We start from the raw sequence: 24,107 nt of genomic DNA on the forward strand, positions 1-24,107 counted from the left end.
TAGATCACAATCATAGCCTACGCCTAGTACTAACACGGATGCACACACTGTCACCATTACACCGTGCAGGAGGAATAAAACTACTTTAATAACATCACTAGAGTAGCACACAGATATATTGTGATACAAAACACATTGCAATCATAAAGAGATATAAATAAGCACTTCACTATGCCATTCATAACAGTGAATAAGTATTCTGTGAAATATAGCCTAAGAGACCCACACGGTGCACACACTCGTCACCTTTACACACGTGGGACAAGGAGTCTCCGGAGATCACATAAGTAAAACCCACTTGACTAGCATAATGACATCTAGATTACAAGCATCATCATATGAATCTCAATCATGTAAAGCAGCTCATGAGATTATTGTATTGAAGCACATAGGAGAGAGATTAACCACATAGCTACCGGTACAGCCCCGAGCCTCGATGGAGAACTACTCCCTCCTCATGGGAGACAGCAGCGTTGATGAAGATGGCGGTGGTGTCGATGGAGGAGCCTTCCGGGGGCACTTCCCCGTCCCGGCGGCGTGCCGGAACAGAGACTCCTGTCCCCCAGATCTTGGCTTCGCGATGGCGGCGGCTCTGGAAGGTTTCTCGTGCCGTGGCTTTTCCGTCTCGAGGTTTTAGGTCTGGGACCTTTATATAGGCGAAGAGGCGGAGTCGGAGGGGCGACGAGGCGACGACACCATAAGGCGGCGCGGCCAGGGCCTGGGCCGCGCCGGCCTATCATCTGGGGCCTGTGTGGCCCCCCTCTGGCGACTCTCGGGTGTTCTGGATGCTTCCGGGCAAAATAGGAACCTGGGCGTTGATTTCGTCCAATTCCGAGAATATTTCGTTACTAGGATTTCTGAAACCAAAAACAGCAGAAAACAGGAACTGGCACTTCGGCATCTTGTTAATAGGTTAGTTCCAGAAAATGCATAAATATAACATAAAATGTGCATATAACATGTAGATATCATCAATAATGTGGCATGGAACATAAGAAAATATCGATACGTCGGAGACGTATCAATGCTCGTAGTCTTCTATGTGATGGTAGTTTAGATGATCGACCTTGTAACCAGCTCATGACCTTGTAACCTCCTAACTTGTCTAATATTTGGAATCTTGTGTATTTGGAGGCTAATGTGAAGAACTATGTATTTATATATTGTGGTGTTGTCTATATGCATTATATATCCTGTATTATGCTATTATATTGTACTGTGCTATATTACAACCTGTACAAATACCAGAAATATATATTTTTAAAAAAAAATCGAATTACCAGCCATGGCGCACCAAGCAACCATCAGTGGCACACCATCACAACAGACCAGTAGCGCACCACCAGGTACAGCAGTGGCGCACTGCTGTACCTGGTGATGCACTTCAACAGACAAGCAATGGCGCACCACGAAAAGCAGCAGCGAAGCACCAACCATAAACCGCAGTGGCACACTCCATTGGATCAACAGCTGCTCACTTCTTTGCATCAACAGTGGCGCACCACAGGAGTTAGCAATAACGCACCAGGCAGTGCTCCATTAGTACTTCAGATAGGAATGGTGCACCACTAGTGCGCCACTACTAACATCTTAGCAGTGGCGTGATAGTAGTGACGCACCACTAGTGCGCCACTGACAACATATAGTGGTGCGCCTGATTAGGGTTTTCCTAGTAGTGATGCTATTTGATCAATAAAGTGTCACATTCTCTCTCAAAAAAAAGAAGGGTAAGGAGCTTTGATCGAGTATAAAACATAACTAGGATCTGAAGAAGAAACTAAGGTTGGAGGGACACATGTGGAAGTGAGGTCAAAACCAGGTGACACTAGCGAGAAAAGCAATTGGGATTCCTTCAAAAAGGACTCAGGATTGTGTGAGAGGCCAAACTTGTTTGATTTTGCCAAATGAGGTGCAAATTAAGGTACATACAAAATCTCAAGAGACTAAAAATATTTTATGGAAAATTTAATTATGAAAAAATATTCGCTTCTTCACTGTACATCAGTATGCAAAAGGTTGTTCCATAAAATTGTGTTTTCCTTGAATAACACATAGATAGAACCACCTAGAAATTTCCATGAGTGGTGTATTTAAATAGATAATAATTATCATTTATTTATACTTGATATTTCATATTTCGGTAATGTTCTTGTATATACTTCCTCCGTCCGTGAATAAGTGTGTGTTCTGCTCTTTTGGAAGTCAAACGTTTTCAAATTTAACATAACTTTTACACAAAAATATACATATATGTGACATCAAACTACTATATTATTAAACTATATGTCAATATGAATCTAACGGTTTAGTATCATCAAATGTTGCTACGGAGTACTTTTTTTCAAGAGAGTTAGCCAAAACTAATAAAGTTTAACTAAAGACATATCCTAAGTTACACTTATTTAAGTACGGACTACGGAGGGAGTACATATGAAAAGAGGGAGCTTATGTTGAACCTTGTAAATACAAGGGACTGAAATTAGAGGGAGTGATGCACACCCCACCACCTTGGTTCAAATCCCCCCGACCACAAATTTAGGCGTCTTACTCTCTCTTTTTTTGCAGGGAAAACTAAACTCTTTTTGGCAACATCTTGATTCAATCATGTCAGATGAAATTCAAGTAGCCATAGCTAACCGTCATTAATCTGGACTGGTACGTGAATGGATCTAAGAAGTGCCGGCATGTAGTGTTGTATGATACGTCGTATTATAAGTTTTTGTGAGAGGTCGTATTCCAGTCTCTGTGTGGAACGAGTAGCAGTGCGCGCGGCAGCTTTAAATTTTCAGGTTACCTGCAACCGTGTGCCAACAACGGCATTAGTGCCGGAGCAAGGGAGGGAGGCCTACTGGAGTGATCGTGATCCCTCTCATGGACGTCGACGGTGGATCAGCATTTCAGCACTCGCGTTCCCTGCTTCAAGGTTTGATCGTCACAAATTAATAAATTATGCTACTGAAGCTGGGCTGGAGAAGAATTAGTGCGGACAGCAACTCTTTTTCTATTGTTCAGAAAGTCAAGTAAGAAAGAGATACGATCCACATTCAGCTCAGACTGTTGGCCTGTGGAAATTCAGTGGAGAACTTTACATACTCTCACCTCGTTCAGTAACGCCTGAATCTCTGATCACTTTCTTTATTCTTCGTAATACTAGTACATAGTACAAGGCAATGAGTCTGACTTCTTCCTAATCCTAGGCTCCTAGCATTCTTTGACTAAAACTGATCAATTGTGTGAACTGCAGACTGGACAGTTGCAGAGGATTCCAAGGCCCGATGAATGAGCACGAGTGCGGACGTCCATTTGTCCTCAAGTTCAACAATAACACCGGAGAACTATATGTCGCGGATGCCTACTTTGGGCTGAGAGTGGTCAGTCCAGAGGACAACGTCTCCAAGCAGCTTGGAGCCTGGGACCTGAACTGGTATGCTCGTAATGAAGCTACTCATTATTAACCTCTCCTTTCAATCGATAGTTTCCTCACTGGCTACATAAAGATACTAAAAAATCTGAAGACTTCATCAACCGGAGATATGATCAAAGGCAAGCAACCAGTTCTGACTGGTTCAGTTTCAAACTCGGTTGGTGTTGTACCAAAAAAGCCACCTGACAAATATTGGGAGCTGGATCGGTCAAGTTGGAAGATGGTGCGGCCAGAGCTGGTATGGTGCTTAGAGCTGAGAATGGCCACATCATATTCTCGGCTTGTCGTCAGTTGTTAAACTGTTCTGATCCTCTTGAGGCCGAAGCTATGGCATGTGAAGAAGGTTTGAGATTGGCTATGCAAAGGAGCGATAGTCTAATAACAGTTGAGCTCGACTGTTCAGTCCTAGTTGATGCTATCAAGGAGAAGAACCAAGACCACTCATCAATGGCACATTTGATTTCAGAGATTAGAGATATGTTTAATAGTAATAGAGTTATTTCTTTTGTAAAAGTGGATTGTAGCAAAACAGGGTTAGTCACTGTCTACCTAATTTAGCAAGGACAGGAGCTAGAACTGCCGTTTGGTTTGGATTGGGGCTTGGTCAGCTTCAGCACCCCACTAAGATGTCTATCTATGGTCCGGTTGGCGATTAGTCAGCTGGAAAGTCTGCAGAACCTTGGGTTCCTGAACCTTCATATGAACAGACTGAATGGGTTGATTCGTATTGAGATCTGAATGAGGTTCACACTGATTCTGGGTTTGTTCACAATAGCGGCCTTCTTGATCCGTCATACAACCGTTGACTGGTCAGATTCTGATGGTATTCTATGGTGATGCTGCCAAATCAGCAAGGCAAATTACTGAACGACACCATTCCTGCAGAGTTTGGTCAACTGGCAAATCTTACAACAGTTAATCTGTCTTTGAAGTTTGAATGGATCAGTCGGACAGATGCTTCCTTGGTTTTCACCACTGGTACAACTCCAAGGCCTTACTCAATCAAATAACAACCTTCATGGAACCTTTCCTGCTGAGATTGGCCAAAATCTTCCAAAAAATTCAATGATAAATCTACCCAGTCTTCGTTGTGCAACAAATACCTAAACCGTCTGGGAGCCCATTCATCTTCGCCAATGGCGTCGAGATCGACCACCAAACAGGAGTTGTCTACTTCACAGAGACCGGCACAAGGTTCCCTAGAAGGTAATTTCTACTCAGCTTTCATCCATTTGTGCTAACCTAACGACTGAGGCTTGGATCCCATCTCACAGGGAGTTTCTGAACACTGTCATGTCCGACGACGCCACCGGCAGGTTGCTCAAATACAACAACTAGGTGGGAGTTTTGGTCGATGATCTAGCTTTCCACGGCCTACTAACGAGTGAAGACGAATCATACCTTGTCCACACCGAGACCACATCATAGGGTAAAGGTGGCTGATCTTTCGATGAGACGTGGATAATTCGATTTGTTGGTGGAGTTCGTGCTTGACGATCCGACTACACGTGCAAAACTCCGCCAATGCAATCTCTAGGACAATCTCCGGGAGTTACTGATCTTGCGGGAGCACGATCAGCCTGACCAGCGAGGGTCTTAATTACTACCTGAAATCGAGAATAAATAAGAACTAATGATGCAATCAGAATTATTGCGGATATAGATGAAAGCTTTATTGAATAAGGTGGGATTCCAAATAGTCGGTCTTGTTCTGGGCGTTGGCCTCAAAAGAAGTACACGAGAGTTGCAGCAATGGCTAACTTTTAGTCTAATCAAATTCCGAGTCTAAACGTGACGGCTATGGGGGTATTTAAAGGAGGAAATGGTGGGGTTTCGGCCAGCCATACGTATGGTGGCCGAACCAAACCCTAGAAGGTCTTTCCCCCTTCAATACGGACTCTAAAAAGTGGCTGACTTAAATCCTGCGAAAAAGATAAGTGCCTGGCCCAAAACTAAAGGTGACGCAGCACCATATTATGCTATGGACGAAGTTATGAAGTGGAGAACTCTATATTTCGTCCATGTCTTTATCTCTTCTTATGGTGGCTTCAAAGTTCTGAAATCTCCACTTGCGGCGTCCTCTTCAATCCTCAAATGCTTGTTGCCATCTCCTCCATGTGTGATCATGCTCCAATGCTTGTCCTCCTCATCCATGCTAGGTCCATCATTCCTTAGAGTAACAAACATATCTGATTTAGGCAGCATCATATTCTCATGTATGTAAGGAATATTTCCAAGAAATGAAAGTACCTAAAGTTTAGTTGTTTGGCACGAGCTCGAGTGATTGGTCCTTGTATTTGTGTGGCTGTAGGTACAGCGGTTGTATCAATAGATGGGATGTCTTCATCATGCCCCCCTTCTTGAATTAAAGTCGTCCGCGATGAAAGCTCCTCTTCTTCACCAAAGTAAGGCTTCAAATCTGCAATGTTAAATGTAGGACTAACCGGACCCAATCTGCAGGAAGCTCAAGTTTATATGCATTATCATTTATTTTCTCTAACACCTTAAAAGGACCAGCGGCACGTGGCATTAGCTTAGACTTGCGCAATGCAGGAAAATGATCTTTGCGCAAATGCAACCAAACAAGATCACCAACATCAAACACAACATGCTTTCTTCCTCTATCCCTAGCAATTTTATACTTAGCATTCATGCGTTCTATGTTATCTTTAGTAGTCTCATGCAATTTTAATATCAATTCAGCACGTTGTGTAGCATCCAAATCATTTTGCACCGAAGATGGTAAAGGCAATAAATCAATAGGTGCACGTGGAACAAAATCATACACAATCTCAAAAGGGCACATCTTAGTGGTAGAATGCAGCGAACGATTGTAAGCAAATTCAATATGAGGTAAACACTCTTCCCACAATTTTAAGTTTTTCTTCAAAACAGCCCGCAGCATGGTAGACAATGCTCTATTTACTACTTCAGTTTGTCCATCAGTTTGGGGATGACATGTAGTACTAAACAACAATTTAGTTCCCAACTTAGCTCATAAACATCTCCAAAAATGGCTAAAAAACTTAGTATCATGATCAGAAATAATAGTATTTGGCACACCATGTAAACGAATAATTTCACGAAAGAACAACTCAACAACATATGTAGCATCATCGGTCTTGTGACATGGAATAAAGTGTGCCATCTTAGAAAACCGATCCACAACAACAAAGATACTATCCCTCCCCTTCTGTGTACGAGGCAATCCCAAAACGAAATCCATAGAAATATCCTCCCAAGGTACAGTAAGAACAGGAAGAGGCATATATAAACCATGTGGATTAAGTCGAGACTTAGCTTTTTGACATGTAGTGCAGCGTGCCACAAATCTCTCAACGTCTCGACGCATACGTGGCCAAAAGAAGTGTGCAGCAAGTACATCCTCCGTCTTTTTGACACCAAAGTGACCCATCAATCCTCCTCCATGCGCCTCCTGCAACAACAAAAGACGAACGGAACTATCTAGGATGCATAGTTTGTTAGCACGGAACACAAATCCATCATTGAGGACGAATTTGTTCCATGTTCTGCCATCTCTACAATTCAGCAACACATCTTTAAAATTAGCATCATGCAAGTATTGTTCCTTTATAGTTTCTAATCCAAAAATCTTGAAGTCAAGTTGAGATAGCATAGTATAACGGTGCGACAAAGCATCAGCAATAACATTATCTTTACCCTTTTTGTGTTTGATAACATAAGGAAAAAACTCAATATATTCAACCCACTTTGCATGGCGACGATTCAACTTAGCTTGACTACGAATATGCTTCAAAGATTCATGATCAGAATGTATAACAAATTCTTTAGGCCATAAATAATGTTGCCAAGTTTCTAATATCCGAACCATCACATATAATTCTTTATCATAAGTAGAATAGTTCAGACTAGGCCCACTCAATTTCTAACAAAAATATGCAACAGGTTTGTCCTCTTGTATTAACACACCTCTCAAACCAATTCCACTAGCATCACATTCAAGCTCAAAAGTCTTATTGAAATCAGGAAGTTGGAGTAATGGAGCATGTGTTAACTTATCTTTCAGTATCATGAAGGCTTCTTGTTGTGCATCTCCCCACACAAAGGGCACATCCTTCTTTGTAAGCTCATCCAGTGGTGCAGCAATGGATCCAAAAAATCTTTCACAAAGCGCCTATAAAAACCAGCGAGGCCAAGAAAGCTCCTCACTTGTGTGACCGTCTTGGGTTGCGTCAAACTCTCAATTGCCTCAGTCTTGGCTGGATCAACTTCAATTCCCTGCGCTGTAACAACATAGCCAAGAAACGCAACTCGATTTGTGCAAAAGGTGCACTTCTCAAGATTACCATACAAACGTGCATCACGTAAAGCATTGAAAACATCACGTAAATGATCCAAATGATCCTCCAAAGATTTGCTATAAATCAGAATATCATCAAAGTATACCACCACAAAACGTCCAATAAAAGCACGTAAAACTTCGTTCATCGGTCTCATGAAAGTACTAGGTGCATTAGTTAAACCAAAAGACATAACTAACCACTCATATAAACCGAACTTAGTTTTAAACGATGTTTTCCATTCATCTTCTAATTGCATACGAATCTGGTGATAACCACTACGCAAATCAACTTTAGAGAACATAATAGAACCACTCAATTCATCAAGCATATCATCCAAACGAGGTATAGGATGACAGTATCGAATGGTGATATTATTAATATCTCTACAATCAGTACACATGCGTGAAGAACCATCTTTCTTAGGTACCAAGATAATAGGAACAACACATGAGACTCACGAATGTAACCTTTATCTTGGAGAACCTGAATTTATCGCTGAATATCTTTGGTCTCTTCAGGATTGGTACAATATGGCGCACGGTTGGGCAACGAAGCTCCTGGAATCAAGTCAATCTGGTGTTCTATCCCACGAATAGGTGGTAATCCGGGTGGAACATCTTGTGGGAACACATCAATGAATTCCTGCAAAAGGTTAGCAATCGCAAGTGGCAAAGAAGGAGGCATATCCTCAAATGAAAACTGAACTTCTTTGCAAATAATATCATATGATTGAGTAGTGTTCACATCAAGTTCAACAATATCAGATTCGCTAGCAAGCAAACACGGATTTTTCAAACGAATTTCAGTAGCATGGTTCGAATCAGATTTAGTATTAGTCTTATGTGGCTGATAACCCACAAGTATAGGGGATTGCAACAGTCTTCGAGGGAAGTAAAACCCAAATTTATTGATTCGACACAAGGGGAGGTAAAGAATACTTATAAGCCTTAACAACTGAGTTGTCAATTCAGCTGCACCTGGAAAAGCACTAGTAACGAGGGTAATGTGAAAGCAGCGAGTAATATGAGAGCGAGTAGTAACAAGTAACACAACAGACAGATAGCGAGTAATATGAGAGCAATGGCACCGTGAAAATAGTTGATACTACTTTCAATGACATGTAGAACGAGTATATGATGATGAAAGATGGACCGGGGTTCCCAGCTATCTACACTAGTGGTAACTCTTCAATAACAAGTGTTGGGTGAACAAATTACAGTTGGGCAATTGATAGGATTGAAATAGCATTAAGACAGAACATCAAGATTGTTAATCATGTAGGCATGTTTTCCATATATAGTCGTACGTGCTCGCAATGAGAAACTTGCACAGCATCTTTTGTCCTACCAGCCGGTGGCAGCCGGGCCTCTAGGGAATCTACTGGAAATTAAGGTACTCCTTTTAATAGAGCACCGGAGCAAAGCATTAACACTCTGTGAAAACATGTGATCCTCATATCTAAGCCTTCCCCTCCAGTTGTCCCAATTTCTGTCACTTTGGGGCCTTTGGTTCCGGACATAGACATGTGCAAACAACTTGTAGATACAATCTAAGCAAAAGTATAGAGCTTAAATCTAAGATCATGCCACTCGGGCCCTAGTGACAAGCATTAAACACAACAAGATTGCAGCAACAATAACTTCACAAACTTTATAGATAGACTAATCATAATGTAACAATCCATCGGATCCCGACAAACACAACACCGATTACATCAGATGAATCTCAATCATGTAAGGCAGCTCATGAGATCATTGTATTGAAGTACATGGGGGAGAGAATACCAACTAGCTACAGCTAGAACCCGTAGTCCATGGGGGAACTACTCACGGAGCATGATGGAGGCGGTGGCGTTGATGGAGATGACTTCCGGGGGCACTTCCCCGTCCCGGCAGGGTGCCGGAACAGAGACTTCTATCCCCCGAAACGGAGTTTCGCGATGGTGGCGGCGCCCCTGGAGTCTTTCTGGAGTTTCGTCAATTGGTGTCGATGTTTTAGGTCAGGACGGCTTAAATAGGCGAATAGTCGGAGTCGGAGGGCCACGGGGCCTCCTCACACTAGGGGGGCGCGCCCCCCTCCTGGGCCGCGCCGCCACCACGTGTGGGGCCCCCAGAGCACCCCTCTGGCCCCCCTCTGACTTTCTGGAAGGTTCCGGGAAAAATAAGATGTTGGGTCTTCGTTTCGTCGAATTCCGAGAATATTGCCCAAACAGCCTTTCTGGAACCAAAAACACAGAAAACAGCAACTGGCCCTTCGGCATCTCGTTAATAGGTTAGTTCCGGAAAATGCATAAAAACATTATAAAGTGCAATCAAAACATGTAAGTATTGTCATAAAACAAGCATGGAACATCAGAAATTATAGGTACGTTGGAGACGTATCAGCATCCCCAAGCTTATTTCCCTGCTCGCCCACGAGTAGGTAAACGATAAAAAGAGTAATTTCTGTAGTGACATGCTACTTACATAATCTTGATCATCCTATTATAAAGCATATGAGATGAATGCAGTGACTCAAGGCAATGATCTATAGTTGCTAACAAATAGATAACATATAGCAAAACTTTTCATGAATAGTACTTTCAAGACAAGCGTCGAAAGTCTTGCATAAGAGTTAACTCATAAAGCAATAAATTCAAAGTAAAGGCATTGAAGCAACACAGAGGAAGATTTAAGTTTCAGCAGTTGCTTTCAACTTTCAACATGTATATCTCATGGATAATTGTCAACGCAAAGTAATATGATGAATGCAAATAAGCAAGCATGTAAGAATCAATGCACAGTTGACACAAGTGTTTGCTTCTAAGATGGAAGGAAGTAGGTAAACTGACTCAACATAAAGTAAAAGAAAGGCCCTTCGCAGAGGGAAGCAGGGATTAAATCATGTGCTAGAGCTTTTTAAGTTTTGAAATCATATAGAGAGCATAAAAGTAAAGCTTTGAGAGGTGTTTGTTGTTGTCAACGAATGGTAGTGAGCACTCTAACTACCTCATCAACCAGACTTTCAAGAGCGGCTCCCATGAAGGATGTTATCTCTACCAGCAAGGTAGATCATCCCTCTTCTCTTTTGTTTACACATGTACTTTAGTTTTATTTATGGTTGACACTCCTCCCAACCTTTTGCTTTCACAAGCCATGGCTAACCGAATCCTCGAGTGCCTTCCAACATTCACATACCATGAAGGAGTGTCTATTTGCAAAATTAAGTTGCTTACTGATGAATCAGGGCAAAACATGTGAAGAGAATTATTAATGAAGGTTGATTAATTGGGGGCTGGGAACCCCGCGCCAGCTCTTTTTGCAAATTATTGGATAAGCGGATGAAGCCACTAGTCCATTGGTGAAAGCTGTCCGAAGTAAATGACAAGATCGAAAGATAAAACACCACATACTTCCTCATGAGCTATAAAACATTGACACAAATAAGAGATAATAGCTTTTGAATTGTTTAAAGGTAGAACATGAAGTATTTGCTTGGAATGGCAGGAAATACCACATAGTAGGTAGATATGGTGGACACAAATGGCATAGGTTTTGGCTCAAGGTTTTGGATGCACGAGAAGCATTCCCTCTCAGTACAAGGCTTTGGGCTAGCAAGGTTGTTTGAAGCAAACACAAGTATGAACCAGTACGACAAAACTTACATAAGAACATATTGCAAGCATTATAAAACTCTACACTTGTCTTCCTTGTTGCTCAAACACTTTTACCGTAAAATATCTAGACCTTAGAGAGACCAATCATGCAAACCAGTTTCAACAAGCTCTACGGTATTTCTCCACTAATAGGTTTAAACTACATGATGCAAGAGCTTAATCATGATCTACTTGAGAGCTCAAAACAATTGCCAAGTATCAAATTATCCAATACAATATGAGGCATTTTCTGTTTCCAACCAAATAGCAATAAATGCAATAGCTTCCAACTTTTGTCATTGAACATTAAAAGTAAAACGAAGAACACAAGTGTTCATATGAAAAAGCGGAGCGTGTATCTCTCCCACACAAGGATTTCTAGGATCCGAATTTATTCAAACATAAACAAAAATAAAAACACACAGACGCTCCAAGTAAAGCACATAAGATGTGACCGAATAAAAATATAGTTTCAATAGAAGAACCTGATAAGTTGATGAAGAAGGGGATGCCTTGGGCATCCCCAAGCTTAGACGCTTGAGTCTTCTTGAAATATGCAGGATGAACCACGGGGGCATCTCCAAGCTTAGGCTTTTCACTCTTCTTGATCATATATCATCCTCCTCTCTTGACCCTTGAAAACTTCCTTCACACCAAACTTCTCATAAACTTCATTAGAGGGGTTAGTACTCAAAAAACTTTAATCCACTTTAGCCCTGAAGTGACACATTGCAAGAACTCAATAAAACATTAGCTACAGCTCTCCACGTCTAGAAAGCCTTGCTTAAAGTCCACAAGAGACAATGCAAAAAACAGAGACAGAATCTGTCAAAACAGAACAGCCAGTAAACACGAATTTTTAAGAGGTACTTCCGTTGCTCAAATCAGAAAACTCAAAACTAATGAAAGTTGCGTACATATCTGAGGATCACTCACGTAAATTGGCAGATTTTTCTGAGTTACCTACAGAGAATCATACCCAGATTCGTGACAGCAAGAAATCTATTTCTGCGCAGTAATCCAAATCTAGTATCAATCTTCTATTAGAGACTTCACTTGGTGATACGTCCCAAACGTATCTATAACTTCTTATGTTCCATGCTACTTTTATGATGATACTCACATGTTTTATACACATTATATGTCATTATTATGCATTTTCCGGCACTAACCTATTGACGAGATGCCGAAGAGCCGATTCTGTTTTATCGCTGTTTTTGGTTTCAGAAATCCTAGTAAGGAAATATTCTCGGAATTGGACGAAATCAACGTCCAGTGTACTATTTTTCCACGAAGCTTCCAGAAGACCGGAGAAGTAACGAAGTGGGGCCACGAGGTGGCCACACAACAGGGCGGCGCGGCCCAAGCCCTGGCCGCGCCGGCCTGTTGTGTAGGCCCCTCGTGACGCCCCCTGACCTGCCCTTCCGCCTACTTAAAGTCTTCGTCGCGAAACCCCCAGTACCGAGAGCCACGATACGGAAAACCTTCCAGAGACGCCGCCGCCAATCCCATCTCGGGGGATTCAGGAGATCGCCTCCGCACCCTCGCCGGAGAGGGGAATCATCTCCCGGAGGTCTCTTCATCGCAATGATCGCCTCCGGATCGATGTGTGAGTAGTCCACCCCTGGACTATGGGTCCATAGCAGTAGCTAGATGGTTGTCTTCTCCTCATTGTGCTATCATGTTAGATCTTGTGAGCTGCCTATCATGATCAAGATCATCTATTTGTAATGCTACATGTTGTGTTTGTTGGGATCCGATGATATTGAATACTATGTCAAGTTGATTATCAATCTATCATATATGTTATTTATGTTCTTGCATGCTCTCCGTTGCTAGTAGAGGCTCTGGCCAAGTTGATACTTGTGACTCCAAGAGGGAGTATTTATGCTCGGTAGTGGGTTCATGCCTCCATTAAATCTGGGACAAGTGACGAAAAGTTCTAAGGTTGTGGATGTGCTGTTGCCACTAGGGATAAAACATCGATGCTTTGTCTAAGGATATTTGTGTTGATTACATTACGCACCATACTTAATGCAATTGTCTCGTTGTTTACAACTTAATACCGGAGAGGGTTCGGATGATAACTTCGAAGGTGGACTTTTTAGGCATAGATGCATGCCGGATAGCGGTCTATGTACTTTGTCGTAATGCCCCGATTAAATCTCATAGTACTCATCATGATATATGTATGTGCATTGTTATGCCTTCTTTATTTGTCAATTGCCCAACCGTAATTTGTTCACCCAACATCTGTTTATCTTATGGGAGAGACACCACTAGTGAACTCGTGGACCCCGGTCCTATTCTTTACATCCGAAATACAATCTACCGCAATTGTTCTTTACTGTTCTTCGCAAACAATCATCATCATCCACACTATACATCTAATCCTTTGTTTACAGCAAGCCGGTGAGATTGACAACCTCACTGTTACGTTGGGGCAAAATATTGTGATTGTGTTGTGCAGGTTCCACGTTGGCGCCGGAATCACTGGTGTTGCGCCGCACTACACTCCGCCGCCATCAACCTTCAACGTGCTTCTTGACTCCTACTGGTTCGATAACCTTGGTTTCTTACTGAGGGAAAACTTGTCGCTGTGCGCATCACACCTTCCTCTTGGGGTTCCCAACGGACGTGTGCATTACACGCCATCAAGCTCTTTTTCTGGCGCCGTTGCCGGGGACCTGAAGAAAAGTTACACCACAGAGATTTCTAACTCCCACGTCAACTGCACGCCAGCAGCTCTTTTTCTGGCGCCGTTGCCGGGGAGATCAAGACACGCTGCAAGGGGAGTCTCCCACTTCCAATCTCTTTACTTTGTTTTTGTCTTGCTTTACTTTATTTTATTTACTACTTTGTTTGCTGCATTAAAACAAAACACAAAAAAATTAGTTGCTAGTTTTACTTTATTTACTGTCTTGTTCTCTATATCAAAAACACACAAAAATTAGTTACTTGCATTTAGTTTATTTTATTATCATGTCTAGCTCTGTACCTGTTACTTCTTCACCTGAGGAATTAGTCTTTACTTTTAAACAAGGGGATGAGGAGAGTTTTAAAGATGCTTGGTCTAGAATTTTTGATTCTTATTGTAAAGCTGAACCTCAAATGACTCTAAGTTTGATCCTTAGTAATTTTTATTTTGGTCTTATGATTCGCTATAGATATGCCTTGGATGCTATAGTAGGAGGAGATTTCCTTCATTGCAACGGGGATCAAGCTTTTAATGCCATAAAAAATTGGTTGCATCACATAGTTCAGCTAATAACTTTGATTCAGCTCTTATTAGCATTTATAGTAGATTGAACACTCTTGAGACAAGTGCATCTTGCTTGAAAGAAAATTATAGTTATGTTCGTAATCGTCTTGATCAAGTTTTAGTGAACTCTGAACCTTCAAAATGGGACCCTACTATTAAAGTTGTTATTGGTGGTGAAACTTTTCATGCCCATTGTGATATTATGTCTGAATTTTGCCTTATGCCTAAGAGTATCTATGAATCTTTGACACTTTGGGGACTCGTTGAAGGGGGAGAAGGAATAACTCTTATCGATAACTCGTTATAATTCCTAAGGGAATAGCCGAGGGTGTGCATACAACCATTCTTGGAAGAACAGTATCCACTGATTATCTTGTTATTGAATGTGTAGGAATAGGACAAATCACACTTGGAAGATCCCTGCTGAAACTATTGGGAGCAGTCATAAATGTGGGAGAAGGCACCCTAAAATTCACCTCTACACCGGGAGGTAGAAATGTATTCCCTAAACCAAAGAGTAAGAAAAAGAATAAGAAGGGTATGCATAAAGCCCGAGGTAATGTTGATGCTTCATCTCTTGATAATACTTGATACACACTTTCTGCGCCTAGCTGAAAGGCGTTAAAGAAAAGCGCTTATGGGAGACAACCCATTATTTTACTTCTGCACTTTGTTTTATATTTGAGTCTTGGAAGTTGTTACTACTGTAGCAACCTCTCCTTATCTTTATTTTATTGCATTGTTGTGCCAAGTAAAGTCTTTGATAGTAAAGTCAATACTAGATTTGGATTGCTGCGCAGAAACAGATTTCTTCATGTCACGAATTTCGATATGCCTCTCTGTAGGTAACTCAGAAAAATCTGCCAATTTACGTGCGTGATCCTCAGATATGTACGCAACTTTCATTCAATTTGGGCATTTTCATCTAAGGAAGTCTGATGCCTCAAAAAAATTCGTCTTTACGGACTGTTCTGTTTTGACAGATTCTGCCTTTTATTTCGCATTGCCTGTTTTGCTATGTTTGATGGATTTCTTTGTTCCATTAACTTTCAGTAGCTTTGTGCAATGTCCAGAAGTGTTAAGAATGATTATGTCACCTCTGAATATATGAATTATGCACTGACCCTCTAATGAGTTTGTTTTGAGTTTGGTGTGGAGGAAGTTTTCAAGGGTCAAGAGAGGAGGATGATACAATATGATCAAGAAGAGTAAAAAGTCAAAGCTTGGGGATGCCCCCGTGGTTCATCCCTGCATATTTTAAGAAGACCCAAGCATATAAGCTTGGGGATGCCCAAGGCATCCCTTCTTCATCGACAACTTATCAGGTCACCTCTAGTGAAACTATATTTTTATTCCGTCACATCTTATGTGCTTTACTTGGAGCGTCTGTTTGTTTTTGTTTGAATAAGATCGGATCCTAGCATTCTTTGTTTGGGAGAGAGACACGCTCCGCTGTTTTGTATGAACACATATGTTCTTAGCTTTATCTTTAATGTTCATTGCGAAAGTTGGACTATTTCATTCATTGTTATATGGTTGGAAACGGAAAATGCCGCATGTGGTAAATGGTTTAATGTCTTGAATAATGTGATACTTGGCAATTGTTGTGCTCATATAGATCATGTTTAAGCTCTTGCATCATGTACCTTGTACTCATTAATGAATAACTACATAGAGCTTGTTAAAATTTGGTTTGCATGATTGATCTCTAGAGTCTAGATATTTTCTGGTTAAGGTGTTTGAACAACAGGGAGACAATATAAAGTCTTATAATAGCTACAATATGTTCATATGTGAGCTTTGCTGCACCTTTTATACTTGAGTTTATTTCAAACAACCTTGCTAGCCTAGCCTTGTATTGAGAGGAATTCTTCTCATGCATCCAAATCCTTGAGCCAAATACTATGCCATTTGTGTCCACCATACCTACCTACCACATGGTATTTATCTGCCATTCCAAAGTACATTACTTGAGTGCTACCTTTAAAAATTCTATTATTTGCCTTTGCAATATATAGCTCATGGGACAAATAGCCTTAAAAACTATTGTGGTGAAGAATATGTACTTATGTGTCTTATTTCTTAATAAGTTGCTTGTTGAGCGGTAACCATGTTTCTGGGGACGCCATCAACTTTTACCTTTGTTGAATATCATGTGAGTTGCTATGCATGTTCGTCTTGTCCGAAGTAAGGGAGATTTTCATGATCAAATGGTTTGAGTATGCATAATGTTAGAGAAGAACATTGGGCCGCTAACTAAAGCCATGATTCATGGTGGAAGTTTCAGTTTGGACAACTAATCCTCAATCTCTTATGAGAAAATTAATCGTTGTTGAATGCTTATGCATTAAAGAGGAGTCCATTATCTCGTTGTCTATGTTGTCCCGAGTATGGATGTCTAAGTTGAGAATAATCAAAAGCAAGAAATCCAATGCGAGCTTTCTCCTTAGACCTTTGTACGAGCGGCATAGAGGTACCCCTTTGTGACACTTGGTTGAAACATATGCTATGCAATGATAATCCGTGTTAATCCAAGCTAATTAGGACAAGGTGCGAGCACTATTGGTATACTATGCATGAGGCTTGCAACTTATAAAATGTCTTATACATAACACATATGCTTTATTACTACCGTTGACAAAATTGTTTCTTGTTTTCAAAATGAAAAGCTCTAGCACAAAAATAGTAATCCATGCTTCCTCTGCGAAGGGCCATTCTTTTACTTTATTGTTGAGTCAGTTTACCTATTCTTTCTATCCCAGAAGCAAACACTTGTGTCAACTCGTGTGCATTGATTCTTACATGTTTACCTATTGCACTTGTTATATTACTTTGTGTTGACAATTATCCATGATATATATATGTTGAAGTTGAAAGCAACTCGCTGAAACTTATATCTTCCTTTGTGTTGCTTCAATGCCTTTACTTTGAATTTATTGCTTTATGAGTAACTCTTATGCAAGTCTTATTGATGCTTGTCTTGAAAGTATTATTCATGAAAAGTCTTTGCTATATGATTCATTTGTTTACTCATTATCTTCATCATTGCTTCGAATCGCTGCATTCATCTCATATGCTTTACAATAGTATGATCAAGATTATGATAGCATGTCACTTCAGAAATTATCTTTGTTATCGTTTACCTACTCGAGGGCGAGTAGGAACTAAGCTTGGGGATGCTTGATACGTCCCAAACGTATCTATAATTTCTTATGTTCCATGCTACTTTTATGATGATACTCACATGTTTTATACACATTATATGTCATTATTATGCATTTTCCGGCACTAACCTATTGACGAGATGCCGAAGAGCCGATTGCTTGTTTTCTGCTGTTTTTGGTTTCAGAAATCCTAGTAAGGAAATATTCTCGGAATTTGAAAAAATCAACGCCCAGGGTCCTATTTTTCCACGAAGCTTCCAGAAGACCGGAGAAGTAACGAAGTGGGGCCACGAGGTGGCCACACAACAGGGCGGCGCGGCCCAAGCCCTGGCCGCGCCGGCCTGTTGTGTGGGCCCCTCGTGACGCCCCCTGACCTACCCTTCCGCCTACTTAAAGTCTTCGTCGCGAAACCCCCGACACCGAGAGCCACGATACGGAAAACCTTCCAGAGACGCCGCCGCCACCAATCCCATCTCGGGGGATTCAGGAGATCGCCTCCGGCACCCTGCCGGAGAGGGGAATCATCTCCCGGAGGTCTGTTCATCGCAATGATCGCCTCCGGATCGATGTGTGAGTAGTCCACCCCTGGACTATGGGTCCATAGCAGTAGCTAGATGGTTGTCTTCTCCTCATTGTGCTATCATGTTAGATCTTGTGAGCTTCCTATCATGATCAAGATCATCTATTTGTAATGCTACATGTTGTGTTTGTTGGGATCCGATGAATATTGAATACTATGTCAAGTTGATTATCAATCTATCATATATGTTATTTATGTTCTTGCATGCTCTCCGTTGCTAGTAGAGGCTCCGGCCAAGTTGATACTTGTGACTCCAAGAGGGAGTATTTATGCTCGATAGTGGGTTCATGCCTCCATTAAATGCAGGACAGTGACATAAAGTTCTAAGGTTGTGGATGTGCTGTTGCCACTAGGGATAAAACATCGATGCTTTGTCTAAGGATATTTGTGTTGATTAATATTACGCACCATACTTAATGCAATTGTCTGTTGTTTACAACTTAATACTGGAGGGGGTTCGGATGATAACCTGAAGGTGGACTTTTTAGGCATAGATGCATGCTGGATAGCGGTCTATGTACTTTGTCGTAATGCCCCGATTAAATCTCATAGTACTCATCATGATATATGTATGTGCATTGTTATGCCTTCTTTATTTGTCAATTGCCCAACCGTAATTTGTTCACCCAACATCTCGTTTATCTTATGGGAGAGACACCACTAGTGAACTGTGGACCCCGGTCCTATTCTTTACATCTGAAATACAATCTACCGCAATTGTTCTTTACTCGTTCTTCGCAAACAATCATCATCATCCACACTATACATCTAATCCTTTGTTTACGGCAAGTCGGTGAGATTGACAACCTCATTGTTACGTTGGGGCAAAGTATCGCGATTGAGTTGTGCGAGTTCCACGTTGGCGCCGGAATCCCTGGTGTTGCGCCGCACTACACTCCGCCGCCATCAACCTTCAACGTGCTTCTTGACTCCTACTGGTTCGATAACCTTGGTTTCTTACTGAGGGAAAACTTGATGCGGTGCGCATCACACCTTCCTCTTGGGGTTCCCAACGGACATGCATTACACGCCATCAAGCTCTTTTTCTGGCGCCGTTGCCGGGGAACTAAAGAAAAGTTACACCACAGAGATTTCTAACTCCCACGTCAACTGCACGCCAGCAGCTCTTTTTCTGGCGCCGTTGCCGGGGAGATCAAGACACGCTGCAAGGGGAGTCTCCCACTTCCAATCTCTTTACTTTGTTTGTCTTGCTTTACTTTATTTTATTTACTACTTTGTTTGCTGCATTAAAACAAAACACAAAAAAATTAGTTGCTAGTTTTACTTTATTTACTGTCTTGTTCTCTATATCAAAAACACAAAAAAAATAGTTACTTGCATTTAGTTTATTTTATTATCATGTCTAGCTCGTACACTATTACTTCTTCACCTGAGGAATTAGTCTTACTTTTAAACAAGGGGATGAGGAGAGTTTTAAAGATGCTTGGTCTAGAATTTTTGATTCTTATTGTAAAGCTGAACCTCAAATGACTCTAAGTTTTCTCCTTAGTAATTTTTATTTTGGTCTTATGATTCGCTATAGATATGCCTTGGATGCTATAGTAGGAGGAGATTTCCTTCATTGCAACGGGGATCAAGTTTTTAATGCCATAAAAAATTGGTTGCATCACATAGTTCAGCTAATAACTTTGATTCAGCTCTTATTAGCATTTATAGTAGATTGAACACTCTTGAGACAAGTGCATCTTGCTTGAAGGAAAATTATAGTTATGTTCGTAATCGTCTTGATCAAGTTTTAGTGAACTCTGAACCTTCAAAATGGGACCCTACTATTAAAGTTGTTATTGGTGGTGAAACTTTTCATGCCCATTGTGATATTATGTCTGAATTTTGCCTTATGCCTAAGAGTATCTATGAATCTTTGACACTTTGGGGACTCGTTGAAGGGGGAGAAGGAATAACTCTTATTGATAACTCGTTATAATTCCTAAGGGAATAGCCGAGGGTGTGCATACAACCATTCTTGGAAGAACAAGTATCCACTGATTATCTTGTTATTGAATGTGTAGGAACAGGACAAATCACACTTGGAAGATCCCTGCTGAAACTATTGGGAGCAGTCATAAATGTGGGAGAAGGCACCCTAAAATTCACCTCTACACCGGGAGGTAGAAATATATTCCCTAAACCAAAGAGTAAGAAAAAGAATAAGAAGGGTATGCATAAAGCCCGAGGTAATGTTGATGCTTCATCTCTTGATAATACTTGATACACACTTTCTGCGCCTAGCTGAAAGGCGTTAAAGAAAAGCGCTTATGAGAGACAACCCATTATTTTACTTCTGCACTTTGTTTTATATTTGAATCTTGGAAGTTGTTACTACTATAGCAACCTCTCCTTATCTTTATTTTATTGCATTGTTGTGCCAAGTAAAGTCTTTGATAGTAAAGTCAATACTAGATTTGGATTGCTGCGCAGAAACAGATTTCTTGTTGTCACGAATTTCGATATGCCTCTCTGTAGGTAACTCAGAAAAATCTTCCAATTTACGTGCGTGATCCTCAGATATGTACGCAACTTTCATTCAATTTGGGCATTTTCATCTGAGCAAGTCCGGTGCCTCAAAAAATTCGTCTTTACTGACCGTTCTGTTTTGACAGATTCTCGCCTTTTATTTCGCATTGCCTCGTTTTGCTATGTTTGATGGATTTCTTTGTTCCATTAACTTTCAGTAGCTTTGTGCAATGTCCGAAGTGTTAAGAATGATTATGTCACCTCCGAATATATGAATTATGCACTCGACCCTCTAATGAGTTTGTTTTGAGTTTGGTGTGGAGGAAGTTTTCAAGGGTCAAGAGAGGAGGAGGATACAATATGATCAAGAAGAGTGAAAAGTCAAAGCTTGGGGATGCCCCGTGGTTCATCCCCGCATATTTTAAGAAGACCCAAGCATCTAAGCTTGGGGATGCCCAGGGCATCCCTTCTTCATCGACAACTTATCAGAGTCACCTCTAGTGAAACTATATTTTTATTCCGTCACATCTTATGTGCTTTACTTGGAGCGTCTGTTTGTTTTTGTTTTTGTTTTTGTTTGAATAAGATCGGATCCTAGCATTCTTTGTTTGGGAGAGAGACACGCTCCACTGTTTCGTATGAACACATATGTTCTTAGCTTTATCTTTAATGTTCATTGCGAAAGTTGGACTATTTCATTCATTGTTATATGGTTGGAAACGGAAAATGCCGCATGTGGTGAATGGTTTAATGTCTTGAATAATGTGATACTTGGCAATTGTTGTGCTCATATAGATCATGTTTAAGCTCTTGCATCATGTACCTTGTACTCATTAATGAATAACTACATAGAGCTTGTTAAAATTTGGTTTGCATGATTGATCTCTAGAGTCTAGATATTTTCTCGGTTAAGGTGTTTGAACAACAAGGAGACAATATAAAGTCTTATAATAGCTACAATATGTTCATATGTGAGCTTTGCTGCACCTTTTATACTTGAGTTTGCTTCAAACAACCTTGCTAGCCTAGCCTTGTATTGAGAGGAATTCTTCTCGTGCATCCAAATCCTTGAGCCAAATACTATGCCATTTGTGTCCACCATACCTACCTACCACATGGTATTTATCCGCCATTCCAAAGTACATTACTTGAGTGCTACCTTTAAAAATTCTATTCTTTGCCTTTGCAATATATAGCTCATGGGACAAATAGCCTTAAAAACTATTGTGGTGAAGAATATGTACTTATGTGTCTTATTTCTTAATAAGTTGCTTGTTGAGCGGTAACCATGTTTCTGGGGACGCCATCAACTCTTTACCTTTGTTGAATATCATGTGAGTTGCTATGCATGTTCGTCTTGTCTAAAGTAAGGGAGATTTTCATGATCAAATGGTTTGAGTATGCATAATGTTAGAGAAGAACATTGGGCCGCTAACTAAAGCCATGATTCATGGTGGAAGTTTCAGTTTGGACAACTAATCCTCAATCTCTTACGAGAAAATTAATCGTTGTTGAATGCTTATGCATTAAAGAGGAGTCCATTATCTCGTTGTCTATGTTGTCCCGGTATGGATGTCTAAGTTGAGAATAATCAAAAGCGAGAAATCCAATGCGAGCTTTCTCCTTAGACCTTTGTACAGAGCGGCATAGAGGTACCCCTTTGTGACACTTGGTTGAAACATATGCTATGCAATGATAATCCGTGTTAATCCAAGCTAATTAGGACAAGGTGCGAGCACTATTGGTATACTATGCATGAGGCTTGCAACTTATAAGATGTCTTATACATAACACATATGCTTTATTACTACCGTTGACAAAATTGTTTCTTGTTTTCAAAATGAAAAGCTCTAGCACAAAAATAGTAATCCATGCTTCCTCTCGCGAAGGGCCTATCTTTTACTTTATTGTTGAGTCAGCTTACCTATTCTTTCTATCCTGAAGCAAACACTTGTGTCAACCGTGTGCATTGATTCTTACATGTTTACCTATTGCACTTGTTATATTACTTTGTGTTGACAATTATCCATGAGATATATATGTTGAAGTTGAAAGCAACCGCTGAAACTTATATCTTCCTTTGTGTTGCTTCAATGCCTTTACTTTGAATTTATTGCTTTATGAGTAACTCTTATGCAAGTCTTATTGATGCTTGTCTTGAAAGTATTATTCATGAAAAGTCTTTGCTATATGATTCATTTGTTTACTCATTATCTTCATCATTGCTTCGAATCGCTGCATTCATCTCATATGCTTTACAATAGTATGATCAAGATTATGATAGCATGTCACTTCGAAATTATCTTTGTTATCGTTTACCTACTCGAGGGCGAGTAGGAACTAAGCTTAGGGATGCTTGATACGTCTCAAACGTATCTATAATTTCTTATGTTCCATGCTACTTTTATGATGATACTCACATGTTTTATACACATTATATGTCATTATTATGCATTTTCCGCACTAACCTATTGACGAGATGCCGAAGAGCCGCTTGTTGTTTTCTGTCGTTTTTGGTTTCAGAAATCCTAGTAAGGAAATATTCTCGGAATTGGACGAAATCAACGCCCAGGGTCCTATTTTTCCACGAAGCTTCCGAAGACCGAAGAGGATAACGAAGTGGGGCCACGAGGTGGCCACACACTAGGGCGGCGCGGCCTAAGCCTCGGCCGCGCCGGCCTGCTGTGTGGGCCCTCGTGACGCCCTTGACCTGCCCTTCCGCCTACTTAAAGCCTTCGTCGCGAAACCCCCAGCACCGAGAGCCACGATACGGAAAACCTTGCGAGACGCCGCCGCCGCCAATCCCATCTCGGGGATTCGAGAGATCGCCTCCGGCACCCTGCCGGAGAGGGGAATCATCTCCCGGAGGTCTCTTCATCGCCATGATCGCCTCCGGATCGATGTGTGAGTAGTCCACCCCTGGACTATGGGTCCATAGCAGTAGCTAGATGGTTGTCTTCTCCTCATTGTGCTATCATGTTAGATCTTGTGAGCTGCCTATCATGATCAAGATCATCTATTTGTAATGCTACATGTTGTGTTTGTTGGGATCCGATGAATATTGAATACTATGTCAAGTTGATTATCAATCTATCATATATGTTATTTATGTTCTTGCATGCTCTCCGTATGCTAGTAGAGGCTGCAGCCAAGTTGATACTTGTTCAGCCTGACGCCAAGAGGGAGTATTCATGCTCGATAGTGGTTCGGTGCCTTCCGATGCAACTCGGACACATGGTAAAG

At 41.0% G+C, this 24,107-nt stretch overlaps 1 pseudogene; it reads left to right on the plus strand.

Annotated features, from left to right (window-relative positions):
* The window catches only part of LOC124656318, a 69,413-nt pseudogene that overhangs the window by 34,966 nt on the left and 10,340 nt on the right, over positions 1-24,107 (plus strand).

Source organism: Lolium rigidum, chromosome 5 (assembly GCF_022539505.1).
Source record: "Lolium rigidum isolate FL_2022 chromosome 5, APGP_CSIRO_Lrig_0.1, whole genome shotgun sequence".
Lineage (NCBI taxonomy): Eukaryota > Viridiplantae > Streptophyta > Magnoliopsida > Poales > Poaceae > Lolium > Lolium rigidum.